Source organism: Mastomys coucha, unplaced genomic scaffold (genome assembly GCF_008632895.1).
Source record: "Mastomys coucha isolate ucsf_1 unplaced genomic scaffold, UCSF_Mcou_1 pScaffold14, whole genome shotgun sequence".
Classification (NCBI taxonomy): Eukaryota; Metazoa; Chordata; class Mammalia; order Rodentia; family Muridae; genus Mastomys; species Mastomys coucha.
Window position 1 is genome coordinate 134618546 of NW_022196896.1, and position 13539 is coordinate 134632084.

The following is a 13539-nucleotide window of genomic DNA, read 5'->3' on the forward strand; positions in this document are numbered from 1 at the left end:
AAAAAAAAAAAAAAAAGAAAAAGAAAGAAAAAAGAAAAGAAGAGGAAAGAAAAAAGAGAGAAAAGAAAAAACCAAAAACTAAAACTATCTCCTGTTCCCTTCACTCTCCCCCTGCTCACCATCCCACCCCCACCTGCTTACTGGCCCTGGCATTCCCCTACATTGGGGCATAGAACCTTCACAGGACCAAGGGCCTCTCCTACCATTGATGACCAACTTGGTCATTCTTTGCTATACATATGCTGCTGGAGCCATGAGAGCCACCATAGGTACTCTTTGGTTGGTGTTTTAGTCCCTGGGAGCTCTGAGGGTACTAGTTAGTTCATATTGTTGTTTGTCCTAAGGGGCTGCAAACCTTTCAGCTCCTTGGGTCCTTTCTCTAGCTCCTTCATTAGGGACCCTGTACTTAGTCAAATGGATGGCTGTGAGCCTCTATTTCTATATTAGTCAGGTACTGTCAGAGCCTCTCAGGAGAGAGCTATATCAGGCTCCTGTCATCCAGTACTTGCTGGCATCCACACTAGTGTCTAGATTTGATGGTTGAATATGGGAAGGATTTCCAGGTGGAGCAGTCTCTGGATTGTCATTCCTTCAGTCTCTGCTCCATAGTTAGTCTCTACAACTCCTTCCATGGGTATTTTGCTCCCACTTTTAAGAAGGAATGAAGTATCCACACTTTGGTCTTCCTTCTTCTTGAGTTTCTTATAGTTTGTGGTTTGTGTATTCCGATCTTCTGGGCTAATATTCACTTATCAGAGAATGCATACCATGTGTGCTCTTTTGAGAGTGGGTTAACTCACTCAGGATGATATTCTCCAGGTCCATCCATCTCTCCAAGTATTTCATAAATTCATTGTTTTTAATAGCTGAATAGTATTCTAATGTGTAGATGTATCACATTTTCTGTATCCATTCCTCTATTGAGGGACATCTGGGTTGTTTCCAGTTTCTGGCCATTATAAATAAGGCTGCTATGAACATGGTGGAGCATGTGTCCTTATTACATGTTGGAGCATTTTCTGGGTATATGCCCAGGAGTGGTATAGCTGGGTCCTCTGGTAACACTATGTCCAATTTCTGAAGGAATCACCAAACTGATTTCCAGAGTGGTTGTACCAGCTTGCATTCCCACCAGCAATGAAGTAGTGTTCTTCTTTCTTCACAACCTCTCCAGCATCTGTTGTCACCTGAGTTTTTGATCCTATCCATTCTGACTGGTGTGAGGTGGAATCTCACGGTTATTTTGATTTGCAGTTCCCTGATGACTAAGGATGTTGAATATTTCTTTAGGTGCTTGTCAGCCATTGTGTATTCCTCAGTTGAGAATTCTTTGTTTAATTTTGTACCCCATTTTTAATAGGGTTATTTGTTTCTCTGGAGTCTAACTTCTTGAGTTCTTTTTATGTATTGGATACTAGCCCTCTATCAGATATAGGATTGATAAAGATCTTTTCTTAATTTGTTGGTTGCAGTCTTGTCCTATTGAGAGTGTCTTTTGCCTTACAGAAGCTTTGGAATTTTATGAGGTCCCATTTGTCAATTCTTGATCTTAGAGCAGAAGCTATTGATGTTCTGTTGAGGAAAATCTCCCCTGTGCCTATGTGCTCAAGGCTCTTCCCCCCTCTCTTTTCTATTAGTTTGAGTATATCTGGCAAGATTAATATAGTTAAAAATGGCCATCTTGCCGAAAGCAATCTACAGATTCAATGCACTCCCCATCAAAATTCCAACTCAATTCTGCACAGACTTAGAAAGAGCAATTTTCAAATTCATCTGGAATAGCAAAAAACCCAGGATAGCCATAAATATTCTCAACAATAAAGGAAACTCTTGTGGAATCACCATCCCAGACCTTAAGCGGTACTACAAAGCAATTGTGACAAAAACTGCATGGTATTGGTACAGTGACAGGCAGGTAGATCAATAGAATAGAATTGAAGACACAGAAATGAACCCACAAACCTATGGCCACTTGATCTTTGACAAAGAAGCTAAAACCACCCAGTGGACAAAAGACAGCATTTTCAACAAATGGTGCTGGCTCAACTGGTGGTTAGCATGTAAAAGAATGCAAATTGATCCACTCCTATCTCCATGTACAAAGCTCAAGTCCAAGTGGATCAAGGACCTCCACATAAAACCAGATACACTAAAATATTTGTTTTTATTCCTTTAGTTGGTGCCTCAGTGACACAATTCGGGGGTTCTGGTGATTGACTTTTAGTGTCCCCAGTCCTTTATGAACATGCATCCGAGGTTAGAGCTTCTTTAATGCCATTCCCCTAATATCCAAGTACCTGCAGCTCACCGAATTAGAAGGCAGGGTTTTATGATCTGATATGTACAGTGTCAACTTGACCTTGTTTCTCTAAGGAGCTTTCGAGAACTGAACATTGATTGTATCAGTGGCCAGAGTCAAAGCTGTTATATTGTGGAATCGAAATTCAAGAGCTGAGCATTGGGAAAAAATACTCACACATCGACCCCAAATCTCTTTCCGTATGCTTCCCAGTGTCTACACATCTAAGGAAGCATTGAAGTTCTTCATGGCACTTTTCAGAACCAATTCATTCCCCTCACTTGGATGGTACCAGCCATAAAGGTGATAAAAATCAAGCAGAGTCAAGAGGCTTCATGTTCACTCTTTCAGCTGACTGCAAAGAGAACAAAGTTGTGCTTCTCGTGGCAGCCTTGACTGTGCTAGATTCCCAAGGATTTAATTAGTAACAGACCAAGGAGGGAGCAAGGAAGGAACCGTAACCTTTAGAGTATAATGTACTTTACTGTGCTAATATCTGTTAGAACCTCTTTAGTGTTTTAAATTTAGATTTTTTTCTTTTTTTTTCCTTTGATTCTTTGAGATTACAGTATAATTATCTCATTTTCCTTTTCTTTTCTCCCTCCAAAATCCTCCCATGTATCCTTTCTTTCTCTACTTCAAATGCATGCTTCTTTTTAAAAACTGAAACACAAAATCAAAATAATTAGATATATTTATGGTGTACCAAAGCAGTTTCAATACATGTATATATTACATAATATTAAAATAAGAGTAAATACATAAGTCCTCTCAAACACTTAATGTTTCCTTAAGAAAGGTGAAAAGTCCTCTATTCTTCAGCTGTAATAAGTAATTGAATCAGTTCATTTGTACCATGGATGGGGCTGGAGATCATTATGTTCAGGAAGATAAGAAACAGAGAGCTAAGTCACACAGAATCTTTTCATGGAGATAATTTTCTTCATTTGTCACAAGGTTAATTAAATGAAAATTGTTAAATTTCCAGTAAACAAAACACATTTTTAGAGTTTACCATACACAGATTACCACCCTACCCATGGTGTTAAAAAACATTACAGGAGAGGTGTGAAATGCAGCCTCAGATACCAATAGCCCCAGGGCAAAGTTCAACCATGTCCTGATGGTATATTGCATGCAGGGTGCTGTTTTAACTCAAGCATCAATTTTACAATAGAATAAATAAAATTCTGTCTATGCAAGATTAGGTATGTAGTAGACACTCCAAAATTCCCTTAGTCTTTCCTTCACTGTATTGTAATTTACTATTTACCTGACAGATCTCAGATCCTTAGTCTATATTTATAACCATTTAACACAGCTAAATGTGCATGAGTACACTCAGGTTGGGAAAATAAATTAGTTGTATGTCTAAGAAGTAGTTAAGCTCCAGTTGATTGGAGACCTAGCACACTCCTGCTGCTTTGCCCTGATGAAGATCTAACGTAAGCGCAGATGAGTCTTAAGTGTCATACCTGCCACTGTTGCAGACATCAACAGTAAGAACGAGATTCCGAATACTAACGTACAACCAGCATTGTAAGATGCATTCACCAATATTATCTTCCTTCACATTTCATCATATGTATTATATCTTATTTACCATACATCATATGTTATATATTACATATAATAATGATTATTATATTAATCAGTTTTATATTATAAATTAAATAAAAATAAATATCAAAATGTATTAAGAAATAAATATAATAAAATATTTTCTAAATTAAAATATGTAATGTAAATATATAAATTATATATAATTATGTATATAAGTATTATGTATGTACACACACACAATTACTGTGTGTGTGTTCCTGTTGGTGTGGGTATGTGTACCTGTAAATCAGAGGTCAGTGTTGAGTGTCTCCATCAATTGCACCTTTCCTTATATTTTGAGACAGTGTCTCTCACTGAACTTGGCTAGGTTATCTATAAAATAAGCTTCAGTTACACTCTTCAACCCCTCAAAAGCTGAAGTTACAAATGCCACCACAATCCTCCTGCTATCATGGTTGATGAGAATCCAAAATCAACTCCTCATGTTTACAAGTGGAGGACACATTACTCACAGAGACATCCCCTAGCCCCCAGATTTAATAATTTCTCCTTTAGAATGGAGAATTCTTAAAGACTGAAGACATACCTTTTCCTTTTCCATGCAAGTCCCCTGGTATCAAATAGAATGAAAATACATTATGATTAGTTTTTTTTTTTAGTGAAAAATAGAAACATAATCGCCTAAATAATCCCCAAGAAATCTACTTCAGTCTTTCTAGTGTCCCAGACCTGAGTGTATCTCCCTTTATTTTTTATAATGTCTTTTAAGTATGTTAGCATAGATATTAATATTAAAGTACATGACTGAGTTTGATGCTTCTGAGAATTCAAGATGTATCTTCTAGTAGATTTAGATCTAAAGAACCAGTTCTTAGGAGAGTGTACTTTATTCACAGAACTCTCCATGTGTGTCTTATCCATCTTTCTATGCAAACATTAGGAAGAGATTTGTTTCCCCTGAGCTACACCCACCTTCACTGATAAAAGATGTTTCCTTACCCGATTTGCACAACAATGTAAGCTTGTGATGTGACAATTGAATGCATATTGCATTGGTAATCCTTGGCAGTCTAATTGTTGGCTTATTCCTACATAATGCTGTCATTTGCAACGTTATGAATTATCCTTAATCTGGATTGTCTCTATTAAGGGTCATGTTTAAAATATTTTTCCTTTGATTGAATATGAATAAATCCACCTAACACAACAAACTCGAAAATCAGGAAGACAGATTAAACCTAATATGAAAACAGATTGCTATTAATAATAATGTGAAAACTCTCTCAATTTTTGGGTGTATTTCATGGAACAAATCAAAGGTCAAATCCTGATGCTGTTATTTGTTTTTGACCAATTTTACTTAATGTACTCTGTCAAGAACATTTACGTCTCTGGAGAAATTACAATACTATAGAATTATAAGATCGCTTCAATGGATTAAATGTCTTCCTAAATTAAAAAAGCTTAAAGCAGAGTTGTTAAGTATTATGGTTTATTGACATAAAAATATAGGATATTTACTCCTTCAAATTTTCACAGTATTAGGTTGTTTATTTTTTCTAATTACAAGGGCTTCTGCTTTTTTCTCTTACTTTCACATCTGTTTTGCTGGTAGTCTTTTGTGGTAAAGATTCTGTATTTTAAAGTTACTTTCTAAAGATATATTGATTATTTTTTTTATCTGAAATTGTTGTCTCCAGTAAGTTAAAATGACTTTAATAAAGTTGTTTACCCCAGTTCAAAATGTGCAGTGATTCCATGCAAGTCACTTATTTTGGTTATTTAACAGTGATTGCGAGTGACTTCACATGTTCTAAGATTTTCGATGTTATGAAGATGAGAAATTTACACAAAGTTTAAGGCATCTGAGTGAAGTTAATATCTCCTTGTTTTAAGAAACTAATAACATTTGGTGACTAATTAGACATGGAGGTGAGACTGAAGAAAGAAGCGCAGCTTCTTATTTCAGGCTGCTGAGTTCTCACATGGAATGCAGGTGTGACTGACTAGCAGTGAAGTGAGCCTCCCCTTCCATGTAAACATCCACAGTGGATCTGTGTTTGCAGTGGGTGAGACTTTGCTAGCATGTGTGGAAGATTGCTCTGTTGCTCTGTGCTGCTCAAACAGAAATGTCATTCATATCCAGGTACAGAAATGTGCATTTGAAGTCCAGACTTGGTAGATCTTATATCCTAAAATTCCTGCATTCTTTTTTTTTTTTTTTTTGACCGTTGTCCTAGGTCCCCTCCCGCATCTCCAGTTTTGGGCTCTGTGTCTTTCCATGGTTGGGATAGTGACTCCCAAGGTTCTGGACTATGACTTTTCCCCTGCTGAAGTCTCCTCCTCATGAAGGATCTCAGCTTCTATTTAGTCACAACACGGTAATGCAAGTAAGGCAAAAGGAAAATCAGGACACAGTGAGATCACTGAAGTCCCTGACTGGGAAAAATGAACTCTAGTTTGTTTGAGATGGAAATTCTCTCTACAGTTCACTATAGTGCCAATTCAGCCATCTTGCTTCAGTTTACTGGGGTTGGCTGGCTTGTCCTTGAAGTTGAATTTTCCTCCCTCAGCAGTGAGTGACCAGCTGTAGCACTTTATCTAACAGTGGGACCCACTTATTTGATTTGGCCCTGCCCACTGGTTTGGTCTTATCCAGGCGCCCATCTTGTTAAGAGTTCAGCATCACTGTCGAGACTGCTGTACTTATTCTGATGCATTGCATTGGCTCTTACCATCTTTCTTCCCTCTTTTCATGAGGTTCCCTTAGCTTTAGACACAGGACTGGTATGTAAACATCCCAGTTAGGGGTTATCCGACCATGATCACTTGCTCTTTTCCTTGGTTTGGATCTCTGCAGTAGCTCCCATCTGTGACGAACAGTGTCTTTAATGAGGGGTGAGAGAGATGCACTTATGTGTGAATGTTAGGATAAACATTTAGAATACATTTGGGGGCCATGTTAATTTAGGGAAATGTCAGTGGTAGGTTTCCCTATGACCTCTCCAGTCCCAATTCGTAGTTGCATTTATAATACCAGGCATGAGTTACCCCTATTGGAGGGGCCTTAATTCCAATCAGACAGCTGTTGGTTACCCTCCAAGATAAACGTCTCACTATTACTCCATTGGAGATATCTTGCAGGGTAGTCATCTTCATGGTTTGAAGGCTTTAGAGCTAAGTAGAACTGTTGTTAGCATTTTTCCTTTGGCAGCTTGTAGAGTACCTTCTAATAATCTGAGAATTCCTCCCAGCCCCATCATGGAGGAGTCTTCCAAGTCAGCATCACCAACTAGATTCCCCCGTGTCCTAAGACCAAAGTGTGTGATATCTTAAGCAACAGAGTCTTACCTTTGAGTTCTGTGAAGCAGCCAAGGGGAATGTCAATGGCTTATTGCATTTCAGGAATCCTGTGGATCTCTTGATCAAATCTCTAAAAGAGGTGTCTCTTGCTTAGCACAGAGTTTTTCTTTTTATAGTCTACAGTTCCTGAAGATGAGGGGGGGATGAATGCTATCACCATATACTACATACTTATATGTATATATGGAAATAAATCATATATAAAATATATGCATATTGGGGCTGGTGAGATGGCTCAGTGGGTAAGAGCACTGACTGCTCTTCCAAAGGTCCTGAGTTCAAATCCCAGCAACCACATGGTGTCTCGCAGCTACCCATAATGAGATCTGACACCTTCTTCTGGTGTGTCTGAAGACAGCTACAGTGTACTTATTTATAATAAATCTTTTAAAAAAATATATGCATATATTATATATATACTTTAAATAAACTTAAAAACAATTAAAAGGATGTTTTCTTGTAAGCTTTTCAAACATCTTTAGTGCCATTTATCTCTCCTTTGATGCTCATCTATACTACCCTTCCTCTCCCCTTCCCCTGGAGTATCCTCCATTTTCTCCCTTCCCTACTTCATAGCATCTATGTCCTAACATGTCCTCTCTAGAGTGCCTTCTCCATCTTCCCTATGACCTTGTTCTTTTTCTTGATGCCATTACTCTGATTGGATTCTCATTTCTTAAGCATGCTAAGGAAATGGGTTTTAAATCTGCTGGCAGGTTAATACTGTGTCATACAGACTTCTATTAAATTGCATTAAGATATAGACTGCCATCATAAAATATTTTTAAAGCTGTTATGATCAGTTAAAATTGCAAATATATATTGACTATCTGTGAGAAACAATTGATAGGCCAGTTGTTGTTTATCTAAATAAGGACAGAATCTCATAAACATAGTCAAGGTAACCTGAACTTTTTAATTCATGATAGGCATGTGATAGGAATGTGTTAGGAGTGTGAAAGGCATGGTCAGTATTGGTAATACTTGATAAAACAGAATAATTTGAGGGAAAGGTTTACTTGGAGCCACTCTTGAAATAAGTCTTAGTCAACAAAGAAGAAACTGAACAGTCCACAAAGAAAACTTAAGATAATCGTACATGTACAACAACAAAAACAAACACATTGCATGTATGACAAGACCATGCCACATAAATAGTACAATAGAGAGCAGTTCTGTTTGTGAAAGAAAATGCACAAACCCTGAAGGCAAAGTTCAGATAAGAAGGAAGAAGCCAGTACATGTCAAATGAATCATGATGAGGATTTATACTTTATATAGATAACTGTGACTACAATTGTATGACCCAGATTTTTAATATATATTTTTAGAGTGATACCATTCTTTTTGAAGAATAGGCAAATCTACATTAAAGAAAATAGTTTAGGAAAGATATTATAGTAACCTATGTAGGAGGTCATGGAAGCTCAATAGGTCTATACACTAGAAATGGAAATCGTGACGTATTCCAAAGCTGTTTAAATGGAGGAAGCGATTGTGGATGGAGGCTGACTTATGGATATGAAGTCTATTGTACTGTGTAAATATCTGTTGCCAGTCCTGCTGACTTGGTGGATGATATCATCATTGGTGAATACAAGAAGTCTTTTTTGATTTTCACTACTGCCTTGAATCAAAGACCTTACAAATGCTGAGCGAGTGGTTTACCTTGTGCTACACCCATTGCCTGGAAGAGAAATCAATTTAAATGAAGGTAGATGATGCATTAAGCCTGAGGTATCTGGAAAATTCAGGTGGATTTTCTTAGCAGGTTTTAGGATTCACAATTCTTAAGCCTAGTGGAGATGTAAAGACTGGAGGAAGATGTAGAAGAGTTCCCAGTTAAAATAGACACACACATTTTTCATGGTTATTTTTCAGATAGGCCTTTGGGTTTTTCTTTCACTGTGTGGTTATTCACTTGTATTTTTATCAGCTTCACCATGCCATGGCCAAGGCAGAATGTTAGCATTTTTGTTTAGATAGAAAATGAGACTCCCCAGCAGGGTACCTGCCTGCCCATGGTTTCAAATGTCCTGCTCTCACATCATGTTTGCCAACTTGGCCAATGCCAAGTAAGCTTCTCCAGAAGTGGATACTCATTTGTGGGGACTTACATGGTTAGAGAGCATTCACATGCAACCTACTAATAACATTGCATCTTCAGGAACCAGAGTGTGGGGCTGGGTGAAGTGTTTATATGACGTGTCTCTGGCTACTATTGATGATCACTACAAACTTGGTGTCTAGAAGGCATGTCGAGTAATCATTGTACAGCTCTGCTGGTCCCAAGTCTGATATCAGGTTAAGTGGGCTAAAACTGTGATCCTAAGACACCCCTCTTGCTGTCTTAGGGGCCGCAGACGAAAGCTGTTCCCCCGCTAGTTTCCATGTTGCAGAAACATGCATTCCTTATGGCTGTCTTCCTCCAAATACAGGGCTCACAGACTGCAGAATCCCACTGCTCCTTCCTGCTTTTCGATTCCCTAACCCCCATCTGATAAGAACCATTGTCCTTATAAACACTCAAAAAATAATGGCTGGTAATCTTTCTGTCTTGAGATTTTTAACTTTTTCTTATCTACAAAGTCCCTTTTCACACAGAAGGCAACATTGACTGGGGACATCTTTTCATACATTATTCAGTTAACATACTGTGATAGAAAGGAGCACAGCTGATTAGCTCTGGCTTGTGTATGGCTTATATTCTACTTATATAAACAATTGTTAATATGGTAGATACTAAGTAACATTTCAAAAGTCAAATAAAAACAAGCACATGGACAATAACAAAAACAAATGTTACCAGCTTTCCTTATAAAATATTATTTGTTTCAAAGTGACTGCAAGGGTAGGTGATAAAAAAATGTATATTAAACACATATGTAGCACATTGTAATGCAAATTTAATAGCCTGTCAATGAACTAGATGTATATAATTTTTTTAAAAAAATCCAATATCGAATTCTTCTTTTGGACTCTCTGATCTTATTTTGATGAATTATCTATTTCTAATCCTGTGCACGTCTGAAAGACTGGTATATCCATGTATGTGGACACAGAAGACTCAAATGTATTCTTTTCCCTCCTGGTGCAGCCAAGCGGTTAATGCCTTTGAAGCCTGGCTGTTCAGATGCTTGAGCCAATGAGAAGTCTTGGTCCAGCAGTGGGAGAGTAGAACAAACCATTGATGTTCTTTCTTTGTTACTCTGTGATAAAAATCTAAGCTGTTGAGCACTGTGTCAGCTCCTGCCTGTGACTGACGCTGGGTTCTAGCCCCTCTCTAATTCTGGGAGTTTTTGCTATCTTTCTGATGAACAGTTTTCACTTATCTTAGTCATATTTGATTTCTATCACACTCAGAAGATCCTCACAAAAGTAGTATTGTATAGAGATTATTATTTTCCCATTAGAATTTTGTTTTCTGAATAAAATGCTCTACTACTGAGGTATAGGGAATTTGTTGAATGAAAATAAATCTATTTACAATGAAGACATAAAAGAATTTGGGTTTCTAGTAAGTTATTTTTTTCCTACTAAAGTTATCTAATTCATGTTAGGGCTTAATAATTATGAATGTTTTCTGAAATAGGTGGCACCGCTTTTAAAATATCTACGGATTCAACATACTTATAAGCCCACAAGAGCCCTATAGTTGCCCTTTTCCAATTATGAAGACTTTTCAGAGGCCTTTTCAGGAAGCCAGATAGGAAGGCTGGGCATCCCTACATTGCCATCCTTCAATTGGCTGGGGATATCTGTTAGAACGCCAAGAGTTCACCTCTGTTTAGTAGCTTAATTTTCTCTCTCTCTCTTTAGTGGAAAATCACTTAGCGAAACTGTGGAGATTATTTATCTGAGTCATATTTTTATGGAAACTGCTTTTCACTTCTGTTCATTTTTAGAAGTGTTTTCTTTAAAAGAATATTCTATTAATATTTATAATTAGATAGCGCACAAAACAGATGCTAAGTCTTCTAACTTTCTGGGTACAATTACATAAAGAAGATTATATACTTTTCATCATAATGTCGTCCCTGGGAGCTGAAGAACAAAGGGCTTTCTCTGTGAACATGCCATTTCTTTTTGGGGGTGGAAGGAAACGGGAAGATAGCGATTAGCCACAATTAACCAGTTTAGTATGCTAGTGTTGATCCTGAGTGTCATACTTAATGCCTAGTGTAGTTCTGAGAAGAGCACAGCATTGTGAGAGTTCGTAATTGAATGACTTGTTGGTCTTTGTTTTATTTATTTCTTAAATTCTCAGCTAACTGTCGTCTATTACCCTGGTCCTTCAGTGATGATGGTGGACCCTTTCTTCCTTCCTTCCTTCCTTCCTTCCTTCCTTCCTTCCTTCCTTCCTTCCTTCCTTCCTCCCTCCCTCCCTCCCTCCCTTCCTTCCTTCCTTCCTTCCTCCCGAGCTTAGTGGTATAGAATATTGCTAAAGCCAGAGAACAGAAGGAATGGAATTCATTCTTCTTTTCTTTCGTTAAAATAGCGAATGAATGAAAATCACATTGTTTAATCTAATCCATATAACGTGTCCAAGAGCCGATGGTGTAAAGATGAGGAAAACTGAGTAGCCAAGAAAGAAGGATTTTGAGTGTTGGTGCCAGGTTTGAAGCCTTCTGTGATGTGTGTGAGTCCATGTGTCTCTTCCTAAGCGGTTACTTCTTCAAGGGCTACCTACTTCTTCTACAGTGGGCTCCGAGGATGGAGAGGAGACCTTTCCAACAACCATTTGCTCTCAGACAGAGTCTGTGTGGATGGACCCTGTTCCGAGGTCTGCTTTCTCTACTTAGAATTGCAGAGTAAGGAAGGAGCGCTGGGCAGACAGGAGCGGAAGTTTACTTCCCCCCCCAAGACGCTGCGCAAGGGTACGGATAGGTCACGCCCACTAGCCGGTGGCCGCCCCTTGCTCCCGGCTGAGATGCTGGCGTCCGCTCCCGGGAAGGCGCGGACGCACTTGCCAACAGAGGCTGAGCGGGCTCGAGCGCACCCTCCGGGAGCCGCCAGCGCCTCCCCGCGGCCCCGGACGCCCGTGCCTTGGCCAGGACCAAGGCCAGCGGCCACTTGGTAGCCGCCGGAGCGGGTGCGAGCGCTTGGCTTCTGGCCGCGGCCGCCGCCCGCCCGCCGGCTCCGGTGGTTGGGCGGAGGAAGCGCAGGACTCCTCCTCCCCGCCGTATTAACATGCACCCAGGGGCGGGTGACCAGCCCAGCCTCGCCTCCCCTGCCCGCCGCGTCCGGGCGCTCAGCCTCCGCGCCAGAGGCGAGCGCTGCGCTCCGGGCGCCGCAAACCCGAGGACACGGCCTCGCAGCCACCTTCGGCCGGCGGCGAGAGGCAGGACCGGCGGCGCGAGCGGCTGCAGCGACCTCGGCGCCTGCTTGGGCTCCTTCCCTTCATCTCGCTGAGAGGCGTCCGGGACCGTGGGACCACTGCTCTGGTCCTCGCTCCGAGGCTCGTGGGACGGACTGACAGACGGACGGACACAGCCAGCGAGGGACGGATTGCGGGCGGCGGTAAGGCAATGCCGGGCTGCGCGGCAGGGCTGGGGCGTGCGCGGCGGCGGCGGTGGTGGCGGCGGCGGCAGCAGTGGCGCGCTGGGTGGCTGCTGCTCACCTCCCGCTGCGAGGTCGCGGCAGCCCTCGCATCCTAGGGACTGCGGGCCACCTCTGCTGGCCATTGGCCGGCACTCTCAATTTCATGACTTCTGCCCTGGGAGCACGTCTGGTCCCCGTGGTGACCCCGGGATTCCCGGGGACCAGCATACCTTTCCCCGGGTGTAGGATCTTCGCAGTTCCCTGGGGTGTTAGAGAAGGGACAGATTTTTAACTGAGACAGGGTCTCTGGAAGGGGCGAGGGAGGGGACAAGAACACGGGTCCTATGTCTCTATCAGCTTCAGTTAAATTCATACCAGGTTCAGCACCTTGCAGGCAAAAGCAGCTGCTCACTGCAGGGGACTTCGCCAGGGGCTCCCCAGTCCTTTGCAAAGCAAGTTGTTGCACTCTTTTTGTGTGACATTTTTGGCATTGATTGTGAAGAGCGACCCCTTCTCTGTGTGTGTAAGAAGGAAAAAAAAAAGACAGAGAAAGAGAGACACAAAGACACTGGCACAGAGAAACACACACAGAGGAGAGAAAGGGGCGGGGGCGGGGGTTCTCCGGAGAGTCTCTGAGGCCAACTGCCCGCGAATCGCGTGGTGTGGCGGGCGGTGAGAGCCTGCATTCAGAGGACCAGATCAGTGGCCCTGGAGCCGGGACTAATGGGCACCTCTCATTGCTCCGGGCTGGGCCAGATAACAAAATGCACTTT

At 40.9% G+C, this 13539-nt stretch overlaps 1 protein-coding gene across 4 annotated transcripts in view; it reads left to right on the plus strand.

Annotated features, from left to right (window-relative positions):
* Positions 1 to 12140: 12140 nt before the first annotated feature.
* Positions 12141 to 13539, plus strand: part of Dlgap1 (DLG associated protein 1) — a 791008-nt gene continuing 789609 nt past the window's right edge. For all 4 annotated transcript variants that reach the window (XM_031368694.1, XM_031368695.1, XM_031368696.1 and 1 more), the window contains exon 1: positions 12141 to 12745. The gene's annotated coding sequence lies outside the window, so the exon portion shown is untranslated. The remainder of the gene's footprint in view (positions 12746 to 13539) is intronic.